Consider the following 14900-nt stretch of genomic DNA (forward strand, 5'->3'; position numbering starts at 1 on the left):
CTATATTATCTTCAATGTGTATTTGACATCTCTTCTTCATCTCCGGCCTCGACCGGTAGTGTGGGAGAGATAACGGGGCATATTATCAAGGGGGTTTATCTCCGCTTTTTTGGCTTTAAAAGCCAAGAAAGCGGAGATACAATTATCTCCGTATTACCTAGCTGTCGCTAACACCAGTTAGCGACCGCTAGTAGGAGATAGCGACCATCTTGGGCTCCACTTTGCATGTCAGTGATATTTATCACTAATGACATGCAAAGTGGGCATGCCAAGATGTTAGCGACTGGAAACAGTCGCTAACATTGCTATCTCCTATTACCAACTTTTGGAGATATTCGCGCTAAGCGCGAATATCTCCAAAAACTAACACCTACCCTGAGCAGTTCTTAGCCATGTCATCCAATGGGAGGTGGATAACATGGCTAAGAGCATTAGCTCGGTAATGCATGAATATCGCGGACTTTTTAGCGATATTCATGCATTGTGGCCGTTTTTTATCGCATTTGCGATAAACCTTGATAATAGCAAGGTTTATCTGCGATAATTTCTGACGATGCTTAGCGGTAAAAAATTCGTTGCTAAACATCGTTAGCGATAAATATCGCTTAACTTTGGTAATATGCACCAACGTCTGTTAACGTTCGATTCGAAGGAAATGAGGAAGTGTTGAAAAACATTGTCTGCGCCATCTTGCCTTTTTTCAAATGCCACACTTTTGTCGTGCATGGCAGCCATTTTAGATGCCTTGACCAGACCCACTCTCTGCACGCTGTCGATCCGTAGCATGGCTCCCCACCCTCGCAAGCATCTTCCCCAGGCACTGGTCACCCCCGCTCTCTGTCTTATGCATGGGCAATAAACCTCCCCCCATCTGCGCTGCTCTTCCCTGAGAATCACACTCTGTGCCCGCCCGACACCTCCCTTTCGCCCTATTCACTACCGCACCCTCTGACACTCCTCTTCCTCTGTGTCCGATTGTCCAGGCCGGTCCCAGGCTATCAGCTAGCCCTGCAGATGTAGTTTATGGCCCCAGCTGTAAAGAATCACCCCTCTTCAAAGGAGTTATAGTAGATCAAGGCCCACACCCGATGAGATCCGTCACACCACACGCGTTCCTACTATCTGAAAACCATCCTGTATTGTGATTGGGGGAGGGGACCGAGCCTGAAGCGGAAGATTCCAGGGATGACTCTTTGTACATCAAAGTTTTTACAATTATGTGTCACATTAAAAATATATAGCACTCCAACAAAGTAGTAGGAATATAAAACTTTAATAACTTATAAATATATACAACAAAACAAAAACAGTAAAAACATTTAAACATTTTTAGGGAAAAAGAAGGAACAATGGTCAGTAGCGGTCGGTTGTGCGAATAGTCCCAAGGCAGCACAACGTCCAGATTTCTGGACGGCACCCAGGTGATGTTGCCTGGGTGCCGCACTGATTTGGGTATCCGGCGTGGGGCGTCCCGGGGGGTGGGTCGTCAGTAGCGGTCTGTTGTGCGAATAGTTCCAAGGCAGCAGAATGCGCTGAAATCTGGATGGCACCAAGGTGATGTCCAGTAAGTTGCCGCCCACCAAATAACGGCGTGGGGCGCCGCGGGGGGGGGGGCAGTCCAAAGTTCCGTTAAAAGGGCAAAGGAAAGGATCGGTGGTTTGAACCATCAGTCAAAAAGGGGAGGGGGTGCAACAATTTTTCCTACCGGGTCACACTGTGCTTTCACCGGAACTGAGGTCTGCAGGATTCTAGTCATTCAAACTGAGGCTGGCACCAGCATGGGAGCGCCGACGTCCCACGGCTACAGTTTCGTCACTCCACGGGCGATCATGGCAGTCATTCCCCATCGGGGGTGTCTGCGGGGGTCGGGGACTCCCGCGGCTCCTCTAGAATCTTCAAGGTCGTGGAGGACTATGGTGGTGGAGTCAACCAGTGACCGGGCCATTTCTTTATGCTGGGCCCGCTCTTGCCAGGTCGACCGCCATTTTGAGAGTTCGGTAGCTACCGGCGATCGCGGGGTCAAATGAGCGGACGGGCTCCACCCTGCCGGGCGAGACGTTGCAGCATCGCCACAGTGGAAGAACCCTTTTCCGGGCGCCTGGAGCGCTGAGGGTGCAGCTGGGAAGCCTCCACCTGGGGAGGCGGGAGAGGCCTGTTCGCACCGTCTCTCCCACCCAGTGCACCCCACGGCGTCTCGCTTGACATTTGTTATGGCCGGACCAGGCGATGAGGACGAGGGGGGGGGGGTCGGAGGCATGTGCAAGACATCCCCCCCCAGTGTTGTCGCAGCCATTATAAAAGAAAGAAGAAATGTCCCGTCCGTCTTTGGGCCGGACCTCCGGTGGATGGCGGCCGGATGCCCTTTGCTCTGGCCCCATGAACGGGTTCCTTGGCTCATCCGGTGGGGCAGGCCTTGGCGTGTGGTGCCTCTCCTGGGCCTTTCGTGCAGTGGCCTCTCCACTCCCAGGCCATCCATGGATGCTGGCCCAGACTGGGAGAGAGAGGGTCTAACCTGCAATTCTCCAGGGTTACCGCCACCGCGGCCGGATCCCGTCGGCCTCGGCCTCTGGTTGATGGTGGCCGGACTGGGAGAGAGAGGGGAGGGTCGAGGACACAGACATTCCCCCCCTTGCATCTCTCCAGGGTGGTCGTAGCAATCCCCCTGGACGGGTGCCATTGGCCTCGGCCTTTCCTCCGGCTACACCCTACGTGATGATCTTCTGCCGACGGTTGGCAGCAGGACCCGCCTTATATGTGTTGCTTCCGGCTGGGCGTAGCCGGAAACCTGTTGCACTTTGGAAGTTTCCAGAATGGGGCGGATGTCTGCTGACTTGTATCTTTCCCAGTTTGCCGTTATTTGGCCGTGGCAGGCGGTGGGACAGACACGTTTTGGGGCAGTGAGGGGCGATGAAGCCTCGTTGCCTTGTGGCCGTTGCAATGTCACACTTGGTTTCTCTTACTGTTTTCAGGTTTCTTATTACGGGCTTACTTCTAACGTTTCTTGTTTCTAGGACAATAATAGGTTTTATCATTACGTATTGTTATCGTTTCTTTGTTTGTTATTTAATAAAAAGTTCATCAGTGGCCTACTGATTTTCGTTTTCCTATTCCTTTCTTTCCAGGTTGTTTCATGCTAAAGTTTCTGTTAACAGGATACAGTGATCACTTCGTTATTATTGCATATGTCCTTTTCACTAGGGGTGCTCTCTGGTCGGGCCAGATGACCTATCTCTAGTAAATGGTCCGGGTGAAACAGGTGCATCAATCAGTGGGGAGTAGATAGGCATGACAGATTACAACGGGGGAGAAAGGTCGGCATTACCTACCCTTTCAGTACTTGCAAAGATTTTCCTACGTTTATTTGCAAACAGGGAATACCTCCAAAAAGAACCAATTCCCAAACAGTCAATGTTCGGGCAAACAATCAATCAATGAGGAACGAAATAGGCACGACGTGTTAAAGGTTTGCGTTACCTACCCTTCACTATCTGCAAAGGGAGAGAGAATATTCCTATTCTTCCTCGTTTGCAGGCAGAGAAGATCCTTAAGAGAACCAACTTCGAACAATTCAATGCTCGATTCAAACAATCAACAAGGGGTACTGTGAACACAAATGAACGCCGCTTATGTACATACACATTGCTATTTTGAACAGGTTGTTCCTAATGTTTCTATTTTAGCGAGGTCAAAAAGAGATCCCATTAGTGGCCTACTGATTTTGCTCGATTCCTTTTGTTTTTTTACACGATTTTTCGCTATCTGCAAAGACTAAACAGAGTATTGCGACTCTGTGCTTGTTTGTAAATAGAGAATGAACCAAAGAGAACCAATTCTAAAACAGTAAATGCTTGGATAACAATCAATCAAATGGAGAGAGAAGCAGGCACGACGGATTACAACGGGGGCAAAGGCCTGCGTTAACTACCCTTCACTATCTGCAAAGAGAGAGTACTCCTAATAGAAATGAGGGGGGGGGCAGCATTGAAAGCAGATATATCAGTGCATAAACACGAAAATGTTTTTTCTTACCACGTACTTGACAATCGACAGCTTATGATATTTGCTATTAAAAAACCATTGAAATTCACTGAAAAAACCATAGGTTATAGACCATATATAGTTAGGAATTAGCATTTACAAAACCTTGAAAATTCACTGAAAAAACCATAGGTTATAGACCATATATAGTTAGGAATTAGCATTTAAAAAACCTTATTTTACTCACACAAAACCATTGAAATGCCATATATAGTTAGTTGTACTAACTATATATCGCGCACCCGCAATCCACTGCTGATCATGTCACATATTACATCATTCATGACATGGTCAGTGACATCACTGATGACATCACTGATGACATCTCAAATGACATCACTGATGACATCTCAAATGACATCACTGATGACATCACCACCACGGTCATCCCACGGGTAACCAGAGAGATCAAGCAACATCTTACATGTAAGACAGAATATTGTGTGTACATCCTGGAATGTGATTGCCATTTGAAATATGTAGGCAGCATGAAACTGCAGGTTCATAAAAGAATCCTGCAGCATCTGCGTGCTATAATAAACAAAGATCAGAGCTATCCGGTTGTGAGGCATTTTGAGGTATGTCACAATAGTAAACCTCAATGCTTAAAGTATTACGCAATTGAATCCATCCCAGTAACAAAAAGAGGAGGGGATAGAGAGGTCTGCATGCGAAAAACTGAAATGAACTACATTCTGGAATTCGATTCCAAATGGCCTTGAGGATTGAACACCACAGAAGACCTTCACACATACCTATAATTGAAAAAATAAAAAATATTTTATAAGTAAGGTCGTTAATGGGAATGTAGAATAGGAAGAGAAGACATATATCATCCAGCATTGTGGTTAGGACAAACAGGAAATTCGGGTATCACATTGCTATGTTTGCACGTTTTGTATTTAAATATATTTATTCCTTTTTTATAGTTGGAGTTTTTAGAGAACATATTACAAGTGCAATACATGTACAATGATCCATGATTGATTTTAGCCGTCTTTTAGATATTAGGGTAGATTTTATCCATATGTCTTTTAGATAGCTGGTTTTTATTCATGTCTCCGATATCCTTTTATATAAGGTTTGTTCTTATAATGTTGTTTCAATTCATTTTTTACTTCACCATTAATTAAGGTGTTTTATAAATGAATTGATTTTGATATATTGCCATCACATTAAAGTACTGTATGAATATGAAATTGTCCCTCTGATATCATATACATGAATTTTCCTCTTGATCTATCTATCGTAACATTGGATAATGAATTGAACCAGTATATTTATTAATTGACAATTGACAAATGATATTTATTCGTGGTTTTATCATTCTTTATGAGCATGAGTAACTTTAGCTGTATTGTACTATTGCACTAGGCCACTTTAGTATTATCATTGAAGGGGACCCTTCTTTGAACGATTGACAACATATAAATATTGGACAGACATAATATGTATTTTAGTGTCTATCTAGAAATAGTAGTCCTATTAGATATGACCTGTCCATGAAACTAAATGACTCATACAATGCCTATATATGTATATACATTTCCTGTGCAGGAAACAATCGAATTTTTTAGTTTCTTTAACAATTTATAGTTTATGCACATTATGGTGAGCACAAGTTAACTCTATTTAAACGCATGTCAATTGGACACAGGTCAAATGAATTATGTTTTGAATTAGGGAGCAAGCATTTAGGCTGGTAGTAGAAATGTGATTGTAACATGCTATCATTGTTGTCCAAACATAACCACTGACAAGTGAAGTGATTTACAATTTGTCTTTTGCACAAATAAGTTACCGTATTCATACGGATAGAATTGAGAAATTGCATTTGATGTTTTTAAAAGTATTTATACTGAAAGTATTTTTTCTATGTCCAGCTAGACATGTGATGCACTAGCTCTTTAAAATGGGCTGAGCATATTGCATTGTCATGTGACCAAGGCCGCAGGGACGGTCGAAACGCGTCATGACTAACTGTTTATTGGGGAAATAAACTGTATGCTGCTACAAAGTCGGTTCATGCCTTGTTTTTCACCTGAGGGGTGAAGCGCTGCGAGGTATTGCAGATGTATATATATATATGTATATATATATATATATTTATATATATATTATGTATATATATATATGTATACATAAACATACCCACATATATGTGTGTGTGTTTATATAAGTATACATGTATAAAAAGCATTAAATATTATTTAGATTTATTTCGTTTACATTATATTATCATATTAATGTCATGTAATAAAATATTTAAGATTTTCTATTTTAAACTATGTGTGTGTATGTATGTAGATATATATATGAACAGGAACTCACCAGACGCCCACGGCGCCACCAACTATTTGTTCAATTGGAAAATGACGAAGAGTGGAACCCGATTCTGGTGCCAAAACAAAGGTGCCTTTATTTGTGCAGATTAATGCTCAGCATGCCCCCATATATACAATGTGATGTAATTTGAGATGTCATGAGTGATGTCATGAGTGATGTAATATGCGATGTCATCAGCAGTGCATTGCGGGCGCGCAAGTTATAGTTAGCTAAACTAACTATAACGGGGGAATTTCAATGGTTTTGTATGAGTGAAAGGTCCAGCTAACTATAACATGTGTGAAACCTATGGTTTTTTCAGTGAATATATATATATATATATATATATATATATATATATATATATATATATATATATATATATAAATATTCACTGAAAAAACCATAGGTTTTACACACGTTATAGTTAGGAAGTAGCATTTACAAAACCTATGAAATTCACTGAAAAAACCATAGGTTTGACACCAGTTATAGTTAGCTGGAAATTTTACTGATATAAAACCAATGAAATTCCACGTTATAGTTAGTTGGACTCACTATAACTTGCGCGTGTAATGCACTGCTGATGACATCACATATTACATCACTCATGACATCACTGATAACACCATCCAGTGAATGTGTGTCTTTCTGAAAAATAAATATGTGTTACATATGTATATATTATTGAATATCTTAGTGAATACATATATTACTGAGTAATGCTTAAATATTTAAATATATGTATTAGTGTTTCACTTTGTGTATAAGTGGCTGCATGGGTTGATGAGTAAATACATGTGTATGTATATAGGTTGTTAGATGTTTTTCTTAGTATCAGTATGAGTGTTTGCATGCTTTGGTGGGAGTATTACTTAGTACATAGATGCAAGAATGACTGAGTCTCTGTTTGTATGTGTTTTGAAGACAGCATATGTGCAGGACTGTATGGGTGGATTAGTGTGCATATATCTGTGTTAGTGAGTGAATGACTGTCTTATTAGTGTCTTTATCAGTAACTACATATGTTTTAATGTAGTATATGTGAATATTGATGTATATAAGTGACTATATGTGAGAGTGAGGTATTGTAAGAGTTCCTGTTTAAATTAGTATGTGTTTATATAAGTGATTTTTAAGAGAGTAAGTATGTGTAAGTTTCCTTAGAAGTAAAGTGGTAGTGTGTGTATAGCTGTTTATGCAAATAAATGGATGTTCAATAGTTTATTTGCATGTGTGAGTATGTGTGTGAATAACTTTTGAATGACTGTCGGTGTGTAACAGGATGTGTAGGTGTATCACTACATATGATTAGTGAATATATATATGAGTGACTATATAGAACTGTTGGTGAATTAGTGTATGTGTATATAGATGGTGGAATTATTGAATTGGTTGTTGTAACTGGTATGAGTATCTCCATTTTTTTGAACATTTTAGTTTCTATTTTTGAATATGCGTTTCAAAGGTTAGATTACAGTGAAAGGAGGTCTGTCACTGTGTCACAAGGATGGTGTTATCAGTGATGTCATGAGTGATGTAATATGTGACGTCATCAGCAGTGCATTACACGCGCAAGTTATAGTGAGTCCAACTAACTATAACGTGGAATTTCATTGGTTTTATATCAGTAAAATTTACAGCTAACTATAACTGGTGTCAAACCTATGTTTTTTTCAGTGAATTTCATAGGTTTTGTAAATGCTACTTCCTAACTATAACGTGTGTAAAACCTATGGTTTTTTCAGTGAATTTCATTGGTTTTTAAAATGCTAATTCAAAAATATCTCGTGTATACAACCTATACTTTTGTCCATAAAGTTCTGGCAATATTTTTTTCGGAAACAAGCCGTTTTCTTCACTGTTCAAGTTGCATAGAGACTCCTTGTAAAGCGATACAGAATTAGAAAGTCTGTACCTTGCCTTTTTTCAACGCATTAAAATTTGTCTGTAAATAAAAATAGCCTTTCTAAACTTTCGTGCGCGACCCGGTGTGCGCACTCTCGGCAACAGTTCTCAATAAAATGGATAGCGCATTTCCAGGCTTTCGTACGCGACCGTGTGCGCACACCCACCTATATATTTCGTGAAAACTTTGCAATCTGAACTTATTGAATTTCTTCATAGACCCATCAAAGAACTTATAATACGTCAAACAGACTAAACCTACGCTTCTTTTTTAATATTATGAAAATTTTCATTAAATGGAGCCGAATGTCTTTTTAAACTTTCGTGTGTGACCGAATGTACACACCTTGGTATTTAAAAAAAATATATAAAAGGTTTTATACTTTAACAATTGTATGCTTGAATCGAGCTCAAAAGATATATTAAATCCGAATATGTTTGAATTTACTTCTTTTCACGTTTTGAAACTTCGCTGAATTAGACCGCTACTTCCAAATGACGTACGTGACTAGATACTATCACCGCGTACACGTCCTGAGACAGTCATGTGACTTGAAAACAACACTTCCAATTGGTTCTTAGTAGTTTCTATTCTGCAATTTACACGGAGGACTCCACCCACTTCCCTCACTATCTTTTGTACTCTCAAAAGAGAACAACGTTCAACACCCTTCGGAAGACTTTGCTGAAATGGCTGCCGCCCCGCATTCATCTTCCGAATCTGAAGGAAATGAGCGACTACCTTTAAAAAGAAAAAAGGAATCTTTTATTTGGAAATTTTTTACTTATCCTGAAGAATTAAAGAAAGTAAATGCGCCAAAAGTTACCTGCACGATATGCAATTCGGTTCTCTCAAGAGGAAATCCAAGAAAAAAATATTCCTTTTCCATACATACCATGATGCGGCATGTCAAACAAGTGCACCCTGTGGAATTTGCAAAGGCATCGACAAGAGCCCTGGCCACGCTATTACCATCAGAGGTGGCCAGCACATCTTCTGCTGGACGACCTGTATCTCCATTGAGTGCTGTGATGGACTTGAGACCATATCTTGCAAAGGTGCACATGAAATGCAACGAGTGTGGAGAAATTCTTCTGTACGGAGAGCAGAGCCTCATTCTTACTAAACTAAAAATTGAGAGTCATAAATGCCCCGAGAAAAGATAAATTTCTTCATTTCATTTAAATAACAACATAACAGTTGTTTAAAAAAAAAAAAAAAGTTCTTTTCAGAACTAACTCATTGTACCAAAAACAGCTCCAGGAGCATATTATAAAGGGCGTTTATCTCCCCGTTTTTGGCTTTCGATCGTGCGCGACCATGTGCGCGCACCCGCCCATATATTCCGGGAAAACTTCGCGATTGTAACTTATTAAATTTCTTCATAGACCCATCATAGAACTTATACTACTCAGAAGATATATTCAATCCGGATGTGTTTAGATTTACTCCTTTTCACGTTTTGAAACTTCCCTGAAGTAGACCGCTACTTCCAACCAGATACTATCACCGCGTACACGTCCAGAGACGCGCATGTGAAGTCATGTGACTTGAAAACAACACTTCCAATTGGTTCCTAGTAGTTTCTATGCTGCGTCAATACCTACGCCTGCTTCAAACACATGCACAGTTTTGAAACAGCATGGGCCTGAAAGTCACTGAGTGAAATATCATACATTACAGTCAGCCACTTTCAAGACGCATTCCTTCAGAGGAACACTTACCGTTTATTAGAGGTAGATCGTCCGACTCCACCGGAGGACACCCCTAATAAAAAAGACATATGTATAAAATGCGGACTAGCCGCTGTATCGTACTAGCAAACTTTAACTTAAAAATCGTTAGAGAAAACAAAAGGAATCGAACAAAATCAGTAGGCCACTGATAGGATCTCTTTTTGACCTTGCTAAAATAGAAACATTAGGAACAACCCCTCATGAGAAATATGAAACTAGTGAGAGAAACCGAGCTCGACGCCATCTTGCCCCCTTTTAGGCCCCATCACGAACATAGATAGCCCCACATAGCAAAACGTGATCTTATCGCCTGCCCAACTTCAGATCTGACCCCCCCCTTTTGCTCTCATGTCCTGTTGGAATGTCCGGCTGTAGATTACAATCACATGTTACATTTGGGAGGGGAAACGACATCAGAGCGACAAATATTAGAAATATACCACACGACAGAAAAATAACAGGTTAAAACGTTTTTATTCTTGAACAAAAATATATTAAAACAACTATGGAGAACCATTACGCGAATAGTCCGGAGGCGACACCACGCGCCAAGGCCTGTCCCCAGGATGAACCAAGGGATCCGTTCCTGGGGCCGTGGCAAAGAGCAGCCGGCCGCCATCGGCCGGAGAAGGCATGGGCCCGACCCGAGATGTAGTTGTCTTCCCATTCCCTTCCTCTTTCGGCGCCTTGCAGGCCACGAGGGGGGGATGTCTTGCATATGCCTCCGACCCCCCCCCTCTCTTCATCGCCTGGTCCGGCCATAACAAATGTCAGCAAGACGCCGTGGGGTGCACTGGGAGGGAGAGGCGGCGCGGACGATCCTCTTTCGGCGCCTTGCAGGCCACGAGGGGGGGATGTCTTGCATATGCCTCCGACCCCCCCCTCTCTTCATCGCCTGGTCCGGCCATAACAAATGTCAGCAAGACGCCGTGGGGTGCACTGGGAGGGAGAGGCGTCGCGGACGAGCCTCTCCCGCCTCCCCACGTGGAGGCCCCTCAGCTGCACCCCCAACGCTCCACGCACCCGTCAAAGGACTCGTCCACTCTTGCAGTGCAGCGACGCTCCACGCACCCGTCAAAGGACTCGTCCACTCTTGCGGTGCAGCGACGCTCCATGCACCCGGCAAAGGACTCGTCCACTGTGGCGGCGCAACGATGCTTCGCCCGACAGGCTTGAGTCCATCAGCTCCTGCAACCCAGTGACTGCCGGTGGTTGCAGATCTTTACTTTCAAAATGCTGGCAACAATATTTTCTGAATGGCGTAGCCACGAGACGTTGGCGCTCTCATGCTGACGCCAGCCTCAGTTTGAATGACCAACAATCCGGGGCGCGGCGCGGAGCGCGTAACGTAAGCATAACAGGTCATATGACTTGTTAATAAAGCTTTTCATTGGTTTAGAAATATTTTTATGAGCATATTTGACTATTTTATTAAAAACACTACACATAACCTGTTTTTCAAGTTATGTTTAATTTTAAATGAAACGGTTTACATTTTCACTTTTTATTTCCAGTACATTTTAGAAATAAATGTTTATAGTTCCATATGCTGAAGCACGTCAGCTTCCCACCCTATGTCATACAATTCTGACAAATCTGCATCCTCATCATGTTCTTCATCATCCTCAGGATTTAATTCATCTAAGGGATCCACTTCCACTGACGTTTCAATGACTAGTTCAACGATAAGATCGAGATCAACGGATTGCTTATTATCACTCATGGTTAATGTTGTCGTTATCTTTAAAGAAAGAGAACAACAATGAGATGTTGCAGAGTAAGAGACAAATCTCAGAGACTATAATAGTAAATTTTTTTAACAAGAGTAACATTTTGCAGCTATTATTTAGCCATGTCCAGCGATGCTGAGGAGGTGACTCCTATGTCCAAGTTTTCAGTGAACAGGACTCATCTCTTTTTAACCTTGGATAAGCCTCACCAAAACTGTGTCCCCTGCTCATACTTAAATGTAAAGGGGCAGATTTATGTTAACTGGCGCATCCCCAGAGATGCACCAGTTAATGTGCACCGCTGCTCTGCCACCCATGGTGTGCCGCATTTACAATGTGGAGCACCATTGAGCAAAAACAACACAGATGCGTCACACACCTGTGCCCCAAAAGCAGCACATTGCAGGAATCACGTCGTAAGCGCGACATGTCTACTGCAATGCACAGGAGCAAGCCACACATTGCATGGTGCATCACTCCTTATGCCTGTTTCAAACAGGCGTAAGTATTTGATTCAGGAATGCTATAAAGCTGACTCAGTGAAATCTTCTAAATTTCACTGTGTTAGTTTTACAGGGCTTTCATGCAAATGAATGCCCACCTGCAACAAAACGCCTATATGAAACCTGACGCAGGTTTCATGTGGTGTAGAGAATGAAAATGTATATGTACATAAGCGGCGTTCATTTGTGTTCACCCTCACCACTGTTGGAGTTAAAGCGAAAGTCAAGGCACAGTGGCCCCGCCATCTTGCCCCCTTTTAGGCCCCATCACGAACATAGATAGCCCCACATAGCAAAACGTGATCTTATCGCCTGCCCAACTTCAGATCTGACCCCCCCCCCTTTTGCTCTCATGTCCTGTCGGAATGTCCGGCTGTAGATTACAATCACATGTTACATTTGGGAGGGGAAACGACATCAGAGCGAAAAATATTAGAAATATACCACACGACAGCAAAATAACAGGTTAAAACGTTTTTATTCTTGAACAAAAATATATTAAAACAACTATTTACATGACAAACGGCCGCAGCAACAAACCCACAATGCATTTCGCCGTCTACTTGACGCCGTCCCTGTCCCTCCTTCCCCAAAGTAGCAATGTTGGGCTACTTTTGGGCTGCTTTCTAGTAGGGTTTTTGAGCGTCAGAAAGTCTACAAAAGCCGTCGGCAACGGCCTGGGGTGGAGAACCATTACGCGAATAGTCCGGAGGCGACACCACGCGCCAAGGCCTGTCCCCAGGATGAACCAAGGGATCCGTTCCTGGGGCCGTGGCAAAGAGCGGCTGGCCGCCATCGGCCGGAGAAGGCATGGGCCCGACCCGAGATGTAGTTGTCTTCCCATTCCCTTCCTCTTTCGGCGCCTTGCAGGCCACGAGGGGGGAATGTCTTGCATATGCCTCCGACCCCCCCCCCCTCTCTTCATCGCCTGGTCCGGCCATAACAAATGTCAGCAAGACGCCGTGGGGTGCACTGGGAGGGAGAGGCGGCGCGGACGAGCCTCTCCCGCCTCTCCAGGTGGAGGCCCCTCAGCTGCACCCCCAACGATCCACGTACCCGGCAAAGGGTTGGTCCACTGTGGCGATATAGGGACGCTCCACGAGCCCAGGAAAGGGTTCGCATACTGTGGCGGTATAGGGACTCTCCACGAGCCCAGCAAAGGACTCGCCCACTGTTGCGGTACAGCGACGCTCCACTCACCCAGCAGGGTCTCGTCCACTGTGGCGGTGCAACGATGCTTCGCCCGACAGGCTTGAGTCCATCTGCTCCTGCAACCCAGTGACTGCCGGTGGTTGCAGATCTCCTAAAAATGGCGGTCGACTTTGCAGGAATGGGCCTGGCGTGAAAAGCTGGCCTGGTCGCCTGTTAACCAGAAAATGGGCACCAGTCTTTCCTTTCAAAATGCTGCCAACAATATTATATCAGACTCTGCATCGGTACTTACTTATAAATGCAGAAACAACTCAATTAACACAAGGGCTCTTTTCAGAGCCACCTTATATCAAAGCACTCAAACTTCTGATTTATCTCCATTTTCACACTTTTGTAAATAGTTGTGCGCGCCCGAGTGCGCGCACCCCGCAACTTTTTTCGGAAAAAAATATATATGTTTAAGGTCCTTACTGCACACCCTGAGAAAACCTACGCAGCAAAACAATCTCTACCTTCACCCCTTTCCATGTTCCAACGCTTTGAAACGAGAATATATTTACTCGCGCGCACCCCGCAACTTTTTTCGAAAAAAAATATATATAAATTTTCGCGTTTAAGGTCCTTACTGCACACCCTGAGAAAACCTACGCAGCAAAACAATCTCTACCTTCTCCCCTTTCCATGTTCCAACGCTTTGAAATGACAATATATTTACTCGCAGTGACAAAATGGCGGTCAACACTTCCTGATTTCCTTCGAATCGAACGTTAACAGACGTCACGCAGCAAAAAAAAATCCGCCCGCGCGCAGCCGCTTGAGTGCGCGCACCCGTCCGCGCTTATAGATATATAATTGACTTTAACTTTAATTTTCTCAACAACTACTGAACGGATTTACACCATTCCACAAAAAGCGTAATAACTTCAGATCTGACCCCCCCCCCTATTGCTCTCATGTCCTGTCGGAATGTCCGGCTGTAGATTACAATCACATGTTACATTTGGGAGGGGAAACGACATCAGAGCGACAAATATTAGAAATATACCACACGACAGCAAAATAACAGGTTAAAACGTTTTTATTCTTGAACAAAAATATATTAAAACAACTATTTACATGACAAACGGCCGCAGCAACAAACCCACAATGCATTTCGCCGTCTACTTGACGCCGTCCCTGTCCCTCCTTCCCCAAAGTAGCAATGTTGGGCTACTTTTGGGCTGCTTTCTAGTAGGGTTTTTGAGCGTCATAAAGTCTACAAAAGCCGTCGGCAACGGCCTGTGGTGGAGAACCATTACGTGAATAGTCCGGAGGCGACACCACTCGCCAAGGCCTGTCCCCAGGATGAACCAAGGGATCCGTTCCTGGGGCCGTGGCAAAGAGCGGCCGGCCGCCATCGGCCAGAGAAGGCATGGGCCCTACCCGAGATGTAGTCTTCCCGTTCTCTTCTTTTTTCAGCGCCTTGCAGGCCACGAGGGGGGAATGTCTTGCATATGCCTCCGACCCC

Source organism: Lissotriton helveticus, chromosome 2_1, assembly GCF_964261635.1.
Source record: "Lissotriton helveticus chromosome 2_1, aLisHel1.1, whole genome shotgun sequence".
Classification (NCBI taxonomy): Eukaryota; Metazoa; Chordata; class Amphibia; order Caudata; family Salamandridae; genus Lissotriton; species Lissotriton helveticus.